Source organism: Aulostomus chinensis, chromosome 1 (assembly GCF_037954235.1).
Source record: "Aulostomus chinensis isolate RoL2024-O1b breed Wild chromosome 1, RoL_Achi_v1.0, whole genome shotgun sequence".
NCBI classification, from domain to species: domain Eukaryota; kingdom Metazoa; phylum Chordata; class Actinopteri; order Syngnathiformes; family Aulostomidae; genus Aulostomus; species Aulostomus chinensis.
Genome location: NC_141320.1, coordinates 51,355,584 through 51,374,024, shown reverse-complemented (window position 1 = coordinate 51,374,024; position 18,441 = coordinate 51,355,584). Strand labels below are relative to the sequence as shown.

The 18,441-nt window shown below is 39.9% G+C and overlaps 1 non-coding gene across 1 annotated transcript; it reads left to right on the top strand.

Moving 5' to 3' along the window:
- The first annotated feature begins 337 nt into the window (after positions 1–337).
- On the top strand, positions 338–410 carry trnar-acg (transfer RNA arginine (anticodon ACG)). The gene has a single exon. It is a non-coding gene; the product is annotated as a tRNA-Arg (tRNA).
- The last annotated feature ends 18,031 nt before the right edge of the window (positions 411–18,441 follow it).

The following is an 18,441-nucleotide window of genomic DNA, read 5'->3' as shown; positions in this document are numbered from 1 at the left end:
AGTTCCAGAACATTCCAAGAGGAGATGATATGAATCATTTTGTTAGATGAACTCAATTCCTCTGCTTTGATGTTGGTGGACTGAGGGGAGTTTGCCTGAACCTGCTTGGACCTGCTGGCTCCTGCTCAGTCCCTCACTCAGCCTCACTCAGCCTCAGCAGCACCGCTCCACTGAGGACTGATTCAGGTTCCTAGCAACCAAATAGGAGGAGAGCTGAACCTTCTTGCTGGGAGGCCACAGTGCTGACCACTGCACCATTGTGTCCCCTGAAAATGCCACCACCTTGTTGGGATTTTCTGTAACAGCAAGCACACATGAACACAGCCGCTTCTTCACAGGGCTGGTGGCGCAATGGATAACGCGTCTGACTACGGATCAGAAGATTCTAGGTTCAATTCCTGGCCGGCTCGCTTTGAACTTTATACTGAGAAGATGAAGTGAGAACCAGTGATCAAAGTCACTGAAGTCCTCCCAGGTTTCCTCCTTGTCAGCTGGAAACATGAACACATGAATGATCCTGCTACCTCTCATGTTAAGCTGCACTTGACAGTGACAGCAGGAGAACAAAAATCCCAGTGTGTCATCAACATTTCCTGTCAAATCAATGATAGAAGCTGTTGAGTTTCTGGATCAGAACAAGGAGAAAGGAGCCCCAATGAAAGAGAGATGGTTCTTGATTCTGACTTTGTTCTTCACTCCTACACCAGAGAGTGAAAGTGTGGGCTGGCTGGGAGCAACTGCCTGCTTCAGAGTGGGAGGAGCCTCAGGACTTTCCAGTGAGAGCTGCAAACTTCCACCAGCGCCCAGTGCCAGCAGGTCTTCATGATGGAGCTGAGAAGAACACAACAACACCAGAGCACTGGAGAGGAGCACAACACTTCTTTGCTTCCTGGCCACTCTCATGTCTGTCTGTCCATCTGGAGCTGGGGGGAGGAGCTTCACATGTTTTTCTTTTTTAAAAAGGGAATGACATGACTTCCTCTGTATGTTAGAATATGAACGACTAAAAATGTTCATCCACAGTTTAAAGTTAGAATTAAGTTTAAAGTAGAAAACTCTTCCCTCTTCAATCCTGTCACTCAGTGTTGTAAACTGTTTCAAACAAATTCTACTGTTCAACAGTTCAAGTGTCTCTAATGAAGCTGAATGTTCTCCTCTACTTTCCTCAATTGGGTTTCTTTCATGTCCTCCTGACATCAAAGACAGAATTCTAGCTACTGTCAAAGCCCTGATGACATCATCAGGAATTCTGACCTGTCCAGGGTGAACCCTGCCTCTTGAACAATGTCACCTGGGATCGCCCCCCCCCCCATGACCCTTAAAGGATAAGAACAGAAAGTGGATGGAGGGATGGACTCAACACTGAAATCAGCTGATCTGATCCACATTCTAATGTTTCCTGTCCCTCTTTAGGAGTCAGTGAGAATAGTAGTGTATATAATAATGTATATCCAACCTTGTAGTATCTTTCCAAAGCTTTTAGTACTTCTTCTAGTTTCTACTTGTAGTTTTAGTGTCTGGATCTTTTCTTTTGATGTCCTGCTGTCTGCTCTTTGCTTTTGGAGCTTCCTTCAACAACTACCAGGCCTCCTGGGTACTGTAGGAAACATGGTCAAGTTCTTCTGACTTCTCCAGGAACGTCCTGCTCACATTGGTCTGTCTTCATTTTGACTCCTCCCACTGCCACAATGACCAGCCTTTATACTCTTTGTGACTGGGGCCCTGGTTGCTGCAGGCCTCAACACCAGCCTGTGGTTGTGAGCAGGGCAGAACAGAACTGACAGTATCTCCCATGCAGGACCTGGGTCAGCACCTGGTGCCAGCTGGGGCGCCGCTTTAACCTGGACCCCTAGAAGATCTTCTCCAGGAACTGGTCTTTTTCAATCGAAACAGCATGAAACTACAAGTAAAGAATTAAAATTATTTAATTCACAATGAAGCCTCTGTCAAAAAACAAAGGAACAACTGACTACCTCACCATGACTTCACCCTGATCACCAGGAGGTAACCTGGTAGTCAGAGCAGCGATGCTCAGGTCTGTGGACTCAGAGGAGGGTTCTTCTTTTGGTCACAGGTTTGAAGACCTCAGTGGAAGAGAGAGGAGAGGTAGTTAGAGACCTGCCACACGTCTCCAGTGACCTGGGACATGATGGCAGTGGTGGGATTTGAACCCATGCCTCCTCAGAGACTGGAACCTTAATCCAGCACCTTAGACCACTCGGCCACACTACCTCACTGTGCTGCTCTCTGAGTTGGTCTGCTAAAGGCATGTTGAAGAGGAAGTAACAATGATATCAAACGTATTCTGAAGGGGGACCCCTTTCCTCCACGGTCACAGGAAGTGACGACAGCGCTGCTAGAAGCAGGAAAGAAATGGTAAAAGGACTCAGTTTGTACAGAGCCTTTCTACCTCAGCAGCACTCAAGGAGCTGAACAATGTCCTCTCATTCACACACACTCACACACTGATGCTGAAGGCTGCCATGCAAGGAGCCAACCTACTCATCAGAAGTATTTAGGGGTTCAGTATCTTACTCAAGGACACTTTGACATGGTCACTGGAGAAAGTGAGGATCAAACCAGCCACCCTTTGGTTGCCAGACGGCCATGCTACTCCTGAGTCATGTGACCTGGATAAGATGGTGAACTACAGCTGATCGCCATGCTAGCAAACCTCTTTTGTTTGGTTTGGTTGTTGTTTAGTGACTGTGGATGAATACACAGGAGAAGTTGAGCATAAATTTGTGTTCCCTGTTCACTTGAATATCTGCAGGAGTGTGAGGTGGAAATAATAGTTGGAGGAGAATGAGAGTTCAGTCTCAGCGCTATGACCTGTGCTGACACTAAAACATGTCAGCCCACAGAACAAAGATGGCAGTCCTCTGGGAAAGCAGGTACACCACACATACATGAAGAAACCCTACAGGAAACAAATATGTTGCCAGAGACTTTTACTCTGTTTCTGTTGTTTACCCAAGTACAGGATTGGAGGGAGACTGATGGTCGCTGTTTGGGTTTTTGGAAAACAAGGAGGCTGTGGCTTCAAGCTGGATTCTCAGAGACTATTTCCCCAACCTCTACATTGGTATCTACACTGTCATCCAGTCATGTGACTGAAGTCATCCAGTCATGTCAGTGATGTCACTTGGCAGGACTGTCATTGCCGTCTCATTCTAGAAAAGAATCCAGACTCCACCTGTGGCTCCAGGATAACTGATGGACCTCTGGTTGGAGGCTGGACGATGATGTTTGGACTGGAAGGAAAACTCCTTGTCCAAATTCCATTGTGTTCAAGTTTAAAGTCCCACAATAAGAAGTAGCTGAATCTGACAGGCGGAGGTTTGGAACTACAAGATGGTGATGTTTCCTTGACTTGATGCTCTGACTGTCAGGGTAGATGACAGCTTCTTTCTGCTGCTGCATCTGAGTGGCTATGATTGGAGCTTTTACCTCCCAAGGTTGTCTGGTTCCAGGGGAAATTTTAGAATTCCAGTCCCCAACCTTGGCTGTTCTGAAACTCTTCTCCTGAATCACTCCTGAGCTGCAGCAAGAACAAATACCAGTGCCAACCAGATCAACTTCATGGCTGCTAACAGCCTCAGACACTTGATTTCCATCAATCTGGAGCCAAGAAGGCCCTCACCTGTGGTTCTCCTCCAGGAGGGTCCAGGTTCTGCCATTGGGGCTCCTGGTGCCACTGCCAGAGAGCCTCAGCTGCACACTGCAACATTTCAACAGGAGATTGACATTCCTTCAAATGTCCTGACATCTGATTCCAATGGTTCTGTTCCATATTTATATTTTAAATCAATCACACAATGAAAGCTGCCTCAGCTGGTTTAAGAGAGAGAACAAGCTAAGAGATCTGAAACCAGTAAAATATGCTTTTCTGTGTGCAAATTAGTGAGGGGCACGGAAGGATGTTTACCACCAATACAGAACCCAGACTTTAGTCATGTGATGAGATGGAGTCTCTGATTATGAAGTTAATGGACAAAACGTGAATTGAAAGAAAACACATTCCTTCAGTAGACTTTGATCCAACATTGAAGTTAGAGTTTGGTGGCTGCTCCATGTTGGAGGAAACCAGGCGATGTTGGACCGTCACAGGGAAGCTCCTTTGCCTCCTCTGCTGCCAGTTCAACCACTCACTCCCATCAGTGGAGAGCAGCTTCAACTGGGTTTGGAATTTACCACTGTGGATGCATAGGAATGTGGAGAAAATGTCCTTTGTCAGAAGTGGGATTTGAACCCACGCCTCCAGGAGAGACTGCGACCTGAACGCAGCACCTTAGACCGCTCGGCCATCCTGACAGAAACTGACAGTTGCAGACTGAATTAATTCACTGACAAAGTAGAATTTTTTAAATTGTTAACATTAAACACACAGTCTGAGTTCATGGCAGGAAGAAATGATTTTCATTTTTCTAAAGGACAAGAAATGAACCAGAACATTAGAACCACATTGCATCTCTTGATCAGTTTGTTACATGGGACACCTTCCAGACAGGAAGGTCCCACCAAGACTTGAACTGGGATTACTGGATCCAGAGTTCTCACCCTTCCATCATGGAACCAAACACAAGGAGGAGGTTCCTCAAAATACCACTTGACATCACCTGCAATCAACCTGTTGATATTTGGAGGTTCATCTTGCTCTTGTTCCAGACTACATTGGCAAAAGGATCATGAACCACAAGGAAATCAAGGAACTCCAGATTTATTCAGGACTTTCTAACTCCATCGTATGACCTGGGAGCAAAGACTGGCCAGGCCTTTCTTAATTTATCAGTTAATTACTGCTTCAACAAACATGCCACTTAATTAAGTTACCAGAATTTCTCTCATTGAAAAACCCACCAGCCTGATTTCTTGACACGACATGAAAAATTCTCCAAGAACCCACAGTTGGGTGGAAAGACACCAGGTTAACCAGGAGGAGTCCTGCTCCTGAACCATGGATGGAACAAAGTCCACTGGAAAACTCAGCAGTTCCTGAGTGCCAGATCCATCCGGGAGCTTGGGTCTCCCCTTGACTGTGGTGATCCATGAGATCAAGGAGGACAGAGGAAAGAAGGATCCTGTTGGAGATCTCCTCCCTTCTTCCTCCACTTCACTACTACTTGGATGTCAGGAATATGAGGTACTTTACTCAAATGACGTATTAGGAGTTTCCTGTTTGACAAGAAGGAAGTCAGAGGTTCATACCTCACTTGTTGGTGGTGCCCTCAACCTGCTGAGAGCATCACTTAGTTCTCTACAGAGAAACATGGCAGCTCTGCTGAAGGCTGCAGGAAACCTGCTGGAACTGAGACTTGGACTCAGGTCACTGGATTCAAAGTCCAGGGTGCCAACAGGTCCACCAGGGCATCTGTGCTTTACTTACCGTGTAAAAAAGGACCACAGTGGTCGTCTGGTTTTAATTTAACAAACAAATACGGTTGAAAACTTTGAGACAGAGACACAGGGCTCTTATTTGAAGGGCCATGGGATGGGAAATATCCCAGACCTCTGAGATCAGAGCGCTCACTTTGATCTCAGGGTCCTGACTTTGGGGGTCCTTCCTTTGGTCTTCAAATACTTGTGGTTTTTATTGGCAGAACTTTCAACTTGCATGCAAAAAGAGAATCACAGTCAATCACAGTCCCAGCAGACAGTGTTTATTTCTAATAAATAAGACAATCGCACAAATGAGAATGAAAGGAAAAAAACAATAAAATGTTTTAAAAACCTTCTCCACTCTGAAGCTTTTTAAAGTTCATTTGAAGGTTCAAAGGTGGAGGTGAGGAGGTCACCCTGATCCTCCCTGTCGTCACTGCCAGGATTCTTTCTTCTGGTGCTGTGGTTCTTCTGATGAAGGGGGCGTGATGTTTGCTGTCTCAGGCTCCACCAAATGTCCTCTTTAGGACGCCACAATGTGGCCTCTTCACTGCTCCATCTTCCCTGCATCGGAGACACCAGGGTTCCTCCTGGTGCCGACCCCATCGTCCTTCTACCCAATGGTGCGGCCATGGATCCTCAGAGGAGGCTGGGATCCTTCTTCTCATCAGAGCCACAGTTTTTCCTGGAGGGAACAACAGGAGCTTTGTTGTAATGTTTTGCTCGGTGTTTCCTGCTCAGAGCGTCAGGATCTGTGACGCCATCTTGTGGTAGGGGGTCATCATCTTGTTGTGTGGTAGTGGATTCATTGATCTGCTGTTTCAACACATTCAAGTTCATTATCCTACAAGTCAAAGTACATTTGGTGTGGAGTTTTAGTTTCTGGCCTCAATCATAACGTGTGCCTTTCTTCTTCATGAACATTTCTCAGCTTTGTAAGTTTATTCTAGTTTTTCTTCCTCACTTTTCTATTCCATTGTTGTTGAAGATTCTACTGCAGGTTGGAGTTCCCTGTTGACTGAAGCAGAAACAGGAACAACAAGCTGGAGGCTGTCAGAGCTCCAAGTTGGGGGCTGATATTAAAGTAGGAGATGAACACATCCAGGTTAGCATCCCTCTCAGAAGCTGCTACTTTAGCTCTTCAGGATACAGCAGCCTAGCATAGCTTCATCTGGCCAGTTAGTGGCCCACTTTGATGTCTGGGATATCAGGTTCAAGGTTCTTCACAGCTCTGAATGAAGGCTTTCTAAGGTGTCAACCAATACTCCAGTTGTAAAAAACAATCAGGGGGGATGGTAGATTTTGATGTCTAGGAACAGATCATTTGTGCTGATGACAGCGCATCAGGTGAGAGACCAACAGTGTACCCTTACTCCTCTCAAACAACATGCATGCTATGGATATTACCTGTCTGCTACTCCTGTCATTGATCTTGACCAAGCCCCCAGGCTGACACTGCTACCACTGCTCCTACATAGTTAGAGTCAAATGCAGAGGACATTTTCCCACCGGGTGCAAGTGCAACTTCATACTCATGCTAGCTATAAATCTGGGAATTCATCTATATTTTGAAACAAAACATTCTCAAGTCAAGTCCATTTTAATTAAAGTGCAAGAGCAAAAGAATTAAACAAATGTACTGTGGCAGGATGGCGCTACACTCCCCACCATGAGGGGCAGTGTGGAAGACGATAGTGAGTGGTCACCTCGAAGTAGACCTGGTCCGACCCTTCTCCGTCCTTTCCACTTCCTCTCCCTCCTTTACAGAGCTGACAGCCGTGCGTGGTGGCGTCTCGCTGGTCAGCAGATCGGTTACAAACAAAGGAATCTCAAAACCTCAAAATAATGCTACAGTGATGTCGGAAGAATTGCTAATGAACTCAAAATGATGCTAACAGTAATGGAGGAAGAGTTGCTAATAACCTCAAAATAATGCTACAATGATGTTGTAAAAATTGCTAATGATCTCAAAATGATGCGACAGTGATGTCGGAAGAATTCCTAATGATCTCAAAATGATGCGAAAGTGATGTCATAAGAATTGCTAATGAACTCAAAATTATGCTAACAGTAATGTAGTGATAGTTGCTAATAAACTCAAAGTGATGCTGACAGTCGTGTAGCAAGAGTTGCTACGAACCACAAAATAATGTGACAGTGATGTCGGAAGAATTGCTAATGATCTCAAAATGATGTGAGAGTGATGTCGTAAGAATTACGAATGAACACAAAATGATGCTAAAAGTAATGTAGTGATAGTTGCTAATAAACTCAGTGAGGCTTACAGTAATGTAGTAAGAGTTTCGAACAACCTCAAAGTGATGCTGACATTCGTGTTGTAAGAGTTGCTACTAACCTCAAAATAATGCTACAGTGATGTCGTAGGAATTGCGAATGAACGCAAAATAATGCGAAAGTAATGTCGGAAGAATTGCTAATGAACTCAAAATGATGCTAACAGTAATGGAGTGAATGTTTCGAATAACCTCAAAGTGATGCTGACAGTCATGTACTAAGAGTTGCTACGAACCTCAAAATATTGCGACAGTGATGGAGTAAGAATTGCTAATGAACTCAAGATGATGCTAACAGTAATGGAGTGAAACTTTCGAATAACCTCAAAGTGATGCTGACAGTCATGTAGTAAGTGTTGCTAAAAAACCTCAAAATAATGTGACAGTAATGTAGTCAAAGTTGCTACGAACCTTAAAATATTGCGACAGTGATGTCGGAAGAATTGCTAATGAACTCAAAATGATGCTAACAGTAATTTCGTGATAGTTGCTAATCAACTCAGTGATGCTTACAGTAATGTAGTAAGTGTTTCGAATAACCTCAAAGTGATGCTGACAGTCATGTACTAAGAGTTGCTACGAACCTCAAAATAATGTGAGAGTAATGTAGTAAATGTTGCTACGAACCTCAAAATAATGCGACAGTAATGTAGTAAGAATTGCTAATGAACTTAAAATGATGCTAACAGTAATGTAGTGATAGTTGCTAATCAAGTCAGTGATGCTTACAGTAATGTAGTAAGTGTTTCGAACAACCTCAAAGTGATGCAAGCAGTCATGTAGTAAGAGTTTCTACGAACCTCAAAATAATGCGACAGTGATGTCGGAAAAATTGATAAAGATCTCAAAATGATGCAAATGTGATGTCAGAAGAATTGGTAATGATCTCAAAATGATGCTAACAGTAAAGGAGTGAACGTTTCGAATAACCTCAAAGTGATGCTGACAGTCATGTACAAAGAGTTGCTACGAACCTCAAAAAAATGCGACAGTAATGTAGTAAAAGTTGCTACGAACCTCAAAATATTGCGACGGTGATGTCGGAAGAATTGCTAATGAACTCAAGATGATGCTAACAGTAATGGAGTGAAACTTTCGAATAACCTCAAAGTGATGCTGACAGTCATGTAGTAATTGTTGCTACGAACCTCAAAATAATGCGACAGTAATGTAGTAAAAGTTGCTACGAACGTCAAAATATTGCGACAGTGATGTCGGAAGAATTGCTAATGAACTCAAAATGATGCTAAAAGTAATGTAGTGATAGTTGCTAAGAAACTCAGTGATGCTTTCAGTAATGTAGTAAGAGTTTCGAACAACCTCAAAGTGATGCTGACAGTCATTTAGTAAGAGTTGCTAATGAACTCAATTTAATGCTACAGTGATGTCGTGAGAATTGCTCAACAACTCAAAATGATGCTAACAGTTATGTAGTGATAGTTGCTAAAAAACTCAAAGTGATGCTGACAGTAATGTAGTAAGAGTTACAACGAACCTTAAAATAATGCAACAATAATGTAGTAAGAGTTGCTACGAACCTCAAAATATTGCGACAGTGATGTCGGAAGAATTGCTAATGAACTCAAAATGATGCAACAGTGTTGTAGGAAGAATTGGTAATGAACTCAAAATGATGCTAACAGTAATGGAGTGATAGTTGCTAATCAAGTCAGTGATGCTTATAGAAATGTAGTAAGTGTTTCGAACAACCTCAAAGTGATGCTGACAGTCATGAACTAAGAGTTGCTACCAACCTCAAAATAATGCGACAGTGATGTCAGAAGAATTGCTAAAGATCTCAAAATGATGCGACAGTGATGTTAGAAGAATTGCAAATGATCTCAAAATGATGCTAACAGTAATGGAGTGAACGTTTCAAATAACCTCAAAGTGATGCTGACAGTCATGTAGTAAGAGTTGCTACGAACCTCAAAATATTGCGACAGTGATGTCGGAAGAATTGCTAATGATCTCAAAATGATGTGACAGTGATGTAGTAAGAATTGCTAATGAACTCAAAATGATGCTAACAGTAATGGAGTGATAGTTGCTAATCAAGTCAGTGATGCTTATAGTAATGTAGTAAGTGTTTCGAACAACCTCAAAGTGATGCTGACAGTCATGTAGTCAGAGTTGCTATGAACCTCAAAATAATGCGACAGTGATGTCAGAAGAATTGCTAAAGATCTCAAAATGATGCGACAGTGATGTAGTAAGAATTGCTAATGATCTCAAAATGATGCTAACAGTAATGGAGTGAACGTTTCGAATAACCTCAAAGTGATGCTGACAGTCATGTACTAATAGTTGCTACGAACCTCAAAATAATGCGACAGTAATGTAGTAAAAGTTGCTACGAACCTCAAAATATTGCGACAGTGATGTCAGAAGAATTGCTCATGAACTTGAAATGATGCTAACAGTAATGTAGTGATAGTTGCTAATCAAGTCAGTGATGCTTACAGTTATGTAGTAAGTGTTTCGAACAACCTCAAAGTGATGCTGACAGTCATGTAGTAAGAGTTGCTACGAACCTCAAAATAATGCGACAGTGATGTCAGAAGAATTGCTAAAGATCTCAAAATGATGCAACAATGATGTCGGAAGAATTGCTAATGAACTCAAGATGATGCTAACAGTAATGTAGTGATAGTTGCGAAGAAACTCAGTGATGCTTACAGTAATGTAGTAAGAGTTTCGAACAACCTTAAAGTGATGCTGAAAGTCATTTAGTAAGAGTTGCTAATGAACTCAATTTAATGCTACAGTGATGTCGTGAGAATTGCTCAACAACTCAAAATGATGCTAACAGTTATGTAGTGATAGTTGCTAAAAAACTAAAAGTGATGCTGACAGTAATGTAGTAAGAGTTTCTGCGAACTTTAAAATAATGCAATAATAATGTAGTAAAAGTTGCTACGAACCTCAAAATATTGCGACAGTGATGTCGGAAGAATTGCTAATGAACTCAAAATGATGCGACAGTGTTGAAGGAAGAATTGCTAATGAACTCAAAGTGATGCTAACAGTAATGGAGGAAGAGTTGCTAATAACCTCAAAATAATGCTACAATGATGTTGTAAAAATTGCTAATGATCTCAAAATGATGCGACAGTGATGTCGGAAGAATTCCTAATGATCTCAAAATGATGCGAAAGTGATGTCATAAGAATTGCTAATGAACTCAAAATTATGCTAACAGTAATGTAGTGATAGTTGCTAATAAACTCAAAGTGATGCTGACAGTCGTGTAGCAAGAGTTGCTACGAACCACAAAATAATGTGACAGTGATGTCGGAAGAATTGCTAATGATCTCAAAATGATGTGAGAGTGATGTCGTAAGAATTACGAATGAACACAAAATGATGCTAAAAGTAATGTAGTGATAGTTGCTAATAAACTCAGTGAGGCTTACAGTAATGTAGTAAGAGTTTCGAACAACCTCAAAGTGATGCTGACATTCGTGTTGTAAGAGTTGCTACTAACCTCAAAATAATGCTACAGTGATGTCGTAGGAATTGCGAATGAACGCAAAATAATGCGAAAGTAATGTCGGAAGAATTGCTAATGAACTCAAAATGATGCTAACAGTAATGGAGTGAATGTTTCGAATAACCTCAAAGTGATGCTGACAGTCATGTACTAAGAGTTGCTACGAACCTCAAAATATTGCGACAGTGATGGAGTAAGAATTGCTAATGAACTCAAGATGATGCTAACAGTAATGGAGTGAAACTTTCGAATAACCTCAAAGTGATGCTGACAGTCATGTAGTAAGTGTTGCTAAAAAACCTCAAAATAATGTGACAGTAATGTAGTCAAAGTTGCTACGAACCTTAAAATATTGCGACAGTGATGTCGGAAGAATTGCTAATGAACTCAAAATGATGCTAACAGTAATTTCGTGATAGTTGCTAATCAACTCAGTGATGCTTACAGTAATGTAGTAAGTGTTTCGAATAACCTCAAAGTGATGCTGACAGTCATGTACTAAGAGTTGCTACGAACCTCAAAATAATGTGAGAGTAATGTAGTAAGAATTGCTAATGAACTTAAAATGATGCTAACAGTAATGTAGTGATAGTTGCTAATCAAGTCAGTGATGCTTACAGTAATGTAGTAAGTGTTTCGAACAACCTCAAAGTGATGCAAGCAGTCATGTAGTAAGAGTTTCTACGAACCTCAAAATAATGCGACAGTGATGTCGGAAAAATTGATAAAGATCTCAAAATGATGCAAATGTGATGTCAGAAGAATTGGTAATGATCTCAAAATGATGCTAACAGTAAAGGAGTGAACGTTTCGAATAACCTCAAAGTGATGCTGACAGTCATGTACAAAGAGTTGCTACGAACCTCAAAAAAATGCGACAGTAATGTAGTAAAAGTTGCTACGAACCTCAAAATATTGCGACGGTGATGTCGGAAGAATTGCTAATGAACTCAAGATGATGCTAACAGTAATGGAGTGAAACTTTCGAATAACCTCAAAGTGATGCTGACAGTCATGTAGTAATTGTTGCTACGAACCTCAAAATAATGCGACAGTAATGTAGTAAAAGTTGCTACGAACGTCAAAATATTGCGACAGTGATGTCGGAAGAATTGCTAATGAACTCAAAATGATGCTAAAAGTAATGTAGTGATAGTTGCTAAGAAACTCAGTGATGCTTTCAGTAATGTAGTAAGAGTTTCGAACAACCTCAAAGTGATGCTGACAGTCATTTAGTAAGAGTTGCTAATGAACTCAATTTAATGCTACAGTGATGTCGTGAGAATTGCTCAACAACTCAAAATGATGCTAACAGTTATGTAGTGATAGTTGCTAAAAAACTCAAAGTGATGCTGACAGTAATGTAGTAAGAGTTACAACGAACCTTAAAATAATGCAACAATAATGTAGTAAGAGTTGCTACGAACCTCAAAATATTGCGACAGTGATGTCGGAAGAATTGCTAATGAACTCAAAATGATGCAACAGTGTTGTAGGAAGAATTGGTAATGAACTCAAAATGATGCTAACAGTAATGGAGTGATAGTTGCTAATCAAGTCAGTGATGCTTATAGAAATGTAGTAAGTGTTTCGAACAACCTCAAAGTGATGCTGACAGTCATGAACTAAGAGTTGCTACCAACCTCAAAATAATGCGACAGTGATGTCAGAAGAATTGCTAAAGATCTCAAAATGATGCGACAGTGATGTTAGAAGAATTGCAAATGATCTCAAAATGATGCTAACAGTAATGGAGTGAACGTTTCAAATAACCTCAAAGTGATGCTGACAGTCATGTAGTAAGAGTTGCTACGAACCTCAAAATATTGCGACAGTGATGTCGGAAGAATTGCTAATGATCTCAAAATGATGTGACAGTGATGTAGTAAGAATTGCTAATGAACTCAAAATGATGCTAACAGTAATGGAGTGATAGTTGCTAATCAAGTCAGTGATGCTTATAGTAATGTAGTAAGTGTTTCGAACAACCTCAAAGTGATGCTGACAGTCATGTAGTCAGAGTTGCTATGAACCTCAAAATAATGCGACAGTGATGTCAGAAGAATTGCTAAAGATCTCAAAATGATGCGACAGTGATGTAGTAAGAATTGCTAATGATCTCAAAATGATGCTAACAGTAATGGAGTGAACGTTTCGAATAACCTCAAAGTGATGCTGACAGTCATGTACTAATAGTTGCTACGAACCTCAAAATAATGCGACAGTAATGTAGTAAAAGTTGCTACGAACCTCAAAATATTGCGACAGTGATGTCAGAAGAATTGCTCATGAACTTGAAATGATGCTAACAGTAATGTAGTGATAGTTGCTAATCAAGTCAGTGATGCTTACAGTTATGTAGTAAGTGTTTCGAACAACCTCAAAGTGATGCTGACAGTCATGTAGTAAGAGTTGCTACGAACCTCAAAATAATGCGACAGTGATGTCAGAAGAATTGCTAAAGATCTCAAAATGATGCAACAATGATGTCGGAAGAATTGCTAATGAACTCAAGATGATGCTAACAGTAATGTAGTGATAGTTGCGAAGAAACTCAGTGATGCTTACAGTAATGTAGTAAGAGTTTCGAACAACCTTAAAGTGATGCTGAAAGTCATTTAGTAAGAGTTGCTAATGAACTCAATTTAATGCTACAGTGATGTCGTGAGAATTGCTCAACAACTCAAAATGATGCTAACAGTTATGTAGTGATAGTTGCTAAAAAACTAAAAGTGATGCTGACAGTAATGTAGTAAGAGTTTCTGCGAACTTTAAAATAATGCAATAATAATGTAGTAAAAGTTGCTACGAACCTCAAAATATTGCGACAGTGATGTCGGAAGAATTGCTAATGAACTCAAAATGATGCGACAGTGTTGAAGGAAGAATTGCTAATGAACTCAAAGTGATGCTAACAGTAATGTAGTAAGAGTTGCTATGAAGCTTAAAATAATGCAACAATAATGTAGTAAGAGTTGCTACGAACCTCAAAATAATTCGACAGTAATGTAGTAAAAGTTGCTAGGAACCTCAAAATATTGCGACAGTGATGTCGGAAGAATTGCTAATGAAGTCAAAATGATGCTAAAAGTAATGTAGTGATAGTTGCTAATCAACTCAGTGATGCTTACAGTAATGTAGTAAGTGTTTCGAATAACCTCAAAGTGATGCTGACAGTCATGTACTAAGAGTTGCTACGAACCTCAAAATAATGCGACAGTAATGTAGTAAAAGTTGCTACGAACCTCAAAATATTGCGACAGTGATGTCGGAAGAATTGCTCATGAACTTGAAATGATGCTAACAGTAATGTAGTGATAGTTGCTAATCAAGTCAGTGATGCTTACAGTAATGTAGTAAGTGTTTCGAACAATCTCAAAGTGATGCTGACAGTCATGTAGTAAGAGTTGCTACGAACCTCAAAATAATGCGACAGTGATGTCAGAAGAATTGCTAAAGATCTCAAAATGATGCAAAGAGTAATGGAGTGAAACTTTCGAATAACCTCAAAGTGATGCTGAAAGTCATGTAGTAAGTGTTGCTACGAACCTCAAAATAATGCGACAGTAATGTAGTAAAAGTTGCTACGAACCTCAAAATATTGCGACAGTGATGTCGGAAGAAATCCTAATGAACTCAAGATGATGCAAACAGTAATGTAGTGATAGTTGCTAAGAAACTCAGTGATGCTTACAGTAATGTAGTAAGAGTTTCGAACAACCTCAAAGTGATGCTGAAAGTCATTTAGTAAGAGTTGCTAATGAACTCAATTTAATGCTACAGTGATGTCGTGAGAATTGCTCAACAACTCAAAATGATGCTAACAGTTATGTAGTGATAGTTGCTAATAAACTCAAAGTGATGCTAACAGTAATGTAGTAAGAGTTGCTATGAAGCTTAAAATAATGCAACAATAATGTAGTAAGAGTTGCTACGAACCTCAAAATATTGCGACAGTGATGTCGGAAGAATTGCTCATGAACTTGAAATGATGCTAACAGTAATGTAGTGATAGTTGCTAATCAAGTCAGTGATGCTTACAGTAATGTAGTAAGTGTTTCGAACAACCTCAAAGTGATGCTGACAGTCATGTAGTAAGAGTTCATACGAACCTCAAAATAATGCGACAGTGATGTCAGAAGAACTGCTAAAGATCTCAAAATGATGCAACAGTGATGTCGGAAGAATTGCTAATGAACTCAAGATGATGCTAACAGTAATGGAGTGAAACTTTCGAATAACCTCAAAGTAATGCTGACAGTCATGTAGTAAGTGTTGCTACGAACCTCAAAATAATGCGACAGTCATGTAGTAAGTGTTTCGAACAACCTCAAAGTGATGCTAACAGTAATGTAGTGATAGTTGCGAATCAAGTCAGTGATGCTTACAGTAATGTAGTAAGTGTTTCGAACAACCTCAAAGTGATGCTGACAGTCATGTCGTAAGAGTTCATACGAACCTCAAAATAATGCGACAGTGATGTCAGAAGAATTGCTAAAGATCTCAAAATGATGCAACAGTGATGTCGGAAGAATTGCTAATGAACTCAAGATGATGCTAACAGTAATGGAGTGAAACTTTCGAATAACCTCAAAGTGATGCTGACAGTCATGTAGTAAGTGTTGCTACGAACCTCAAAATAATGCGACAGTAATGTAGTAAAAGTTGCTACGAACCTCAAAATATTGCGATAGTGATGTCGGAAGAAATCCTAATGAACTCAAGATGATGCAAACAGTAATGTAGTGATAGTTGCTAAGAAACTCAGTGATGCTTACAGTAATGTAGTAAGAGTTTCGAACAACCTCAAAGTGATGCTGTAAATCATTTAGTAAGAGTTGCTAATGAACTCAATTTAATGCTACAGTGATGTCGTGAGAATTGCTCAACAACTCAAAATGATGCTAACAGTTATGTAGTGATAGTTGCTAATAAACTCAAAGTGATGCTAACAGTAATGTAGTAAGAGTTGCTATGAAGCTTAAAATAATGCAACAATAATGTAGTAAGAGTTGCTACGAACCTCAAAATATTGCGACAGTGATGTCGGAAGAATTGCTCATGAACTTGAAATGATGCTAACAGTAATGTAGTGATAGTTGCTAATCAAGTATGTGATGCTTACAGTAATGTAGTAAGTGTTTCGAACAACCTCAAAGTGATGCTGACAGTCATGTAGTAAGAGTTGCTACGAACCTCAAAATAATGCGACAGTGATGTCAGAAGAATTGTAAAAGATCTCAAAATGATGCAACAGTGATGTCGGAAGAATTGCTAATGAACTCAAGATGATGCTAACAGTAATGGAGTGAAACTTTCGAATAACCTCAAAGTGATGCTGACAGTCATGTAGTAAGTGTTGCTACGAACCTCAAAATAATGCGACAGTAATGTAGTAAAAGTTGCTACGAACCTCAAAATATTGCGACAGTGATGTCGGAAGAAATCCTAATGAACTCAAGATGATGCAAACAGTAATGTAGTGATAGTTGCTAAGAAACTCAGTGATGCTTACAGTAATGTAGTAAGAGTTTCGAACAACCTTAAAGTGATGCTGAAAGTCATTTAGTAAGAGTTGCTAATGAACTCAAGTTAATGCTACAGTGATGTCGTGAGAATTGCTCAACAACTCAAAATGATGCTAACAGTTATGTAGTGATAGTTGCTAAAAAACTAAAAGTGATGCTGACAGTAATGTAGTAAGAGTTGCTGCGAACCTTAAAATAATGCAATAATAATGTAGTAAGAGTTGCTACGAACCTCAAAATATTGCGACAGTGATGTCGGAAGAATTGCTAATGAACTCAAAATGATGCGACAGTGTTGTAGGAAGAATTGCTAATGAACTCAAAGTGATGCTAACAGTAATGGAGTAAGAGTTGCTATGAAGCTTAAAATAATGCAACAATAATGTAGTAAGAGTTGCTACGAACCTCAAAATAATTCGACAGTAATGTAGTAAAAGTTGCTAGGAACCTCAAAATATTGCGACAGTGATGTCGGAAGAATTGCTAATGAAGTCAAAATGATGCTAAAAGTAATGTAGTGATAGTTGCTAATCAACTCAGTGATGCTTACAGTAATGTAGTAAGTGTTTCGAATAACCTCAAAGTGATGCTGACAGTCATGTACTAAGAGTTGCTACGAACCTCAAAATAATGCGACAGTAATGTAGTAAAAGTTGCTACGAACCTCAAAATATTGCGACAGTGATGTCGGAAGAATTGCTCATGAACTTGAAATGATGCTAACAGTAATGTAGTGATAGTTGCTAATCAAGTCAGTGATGCTTACAGTAATGTAGTAAGTGTTTCGAACAATCTCAAAGTGATGCTGACAGTCATGTAGTAAGAGTTGCTACGAACCTCAAAATAATGCGACAGTGATGTCAGAAGAATTGCTAAAGATCTCAAAATGATGCAAAGAGTAATGGAGTGAAACTTTCGAATAACCTCAAAGTGATGCTGAAAGTCATGTAGTAAGTGTTGCTACGAACCTCAAAATAATGCGACAGTAATGTAGTAAAAGTTGCTACGAACCTCAAAATATTGCGACAGTGATGTCGGAAGAAATCCTAATGAACTCAAGATGATGCAAACAGTAATGTAGTGATAGTTGCTAAGAAACTCAGTGATGCTTACAGTAATGTAGTAAGAGTTTCGAACAACCTCAAAGTGATGCTGAAAGTCATTTAGTAAGAGTTGCTAATGAACTCAATTTAATGCTACAGTGATGTCGTGAGAATTGCTCAACAACTCAAAATGATGCTAACAGTTATGTAGTGATAGTTGCTAATAAACTCAAAGTGATGCTAACAGTAATGTAGTAAGAGTTGCTATGAAGCTTAAAATAATGCAACAATAATGTAGTAAGAGTTGCTACGAACCTCAAAATATTGCGACAGTGATGTCGGAAGAATTGCTCATGAACTTGAAATGATGCTAACAGTAATGTAGTGATAGTTGCTAATCAAGTCAGTGATGCTTACAGTAATGTAGTAAGTGTTTCGAACAACCTCAAAGTGATGCTGACAGTCATGTAGTAAGAGTTGCTACGAACCTCAAAATAATGCGACAGTGATGTCAGAAGAACTGCTAAAGATCTCAAAATGATGCAACAGTGATGTCGGAAGAATTGCTAATGAACTCAAGATGATGCTAACAGTAATGGAGTGAAACTTTCGAATAACCTCAAAGTAATGCTGACAGTCATGTAGTAAGTGTTGCTACGAACCTCAAAATAATGCGACAGTCATGTAGTAAGTGTTTCGAACAA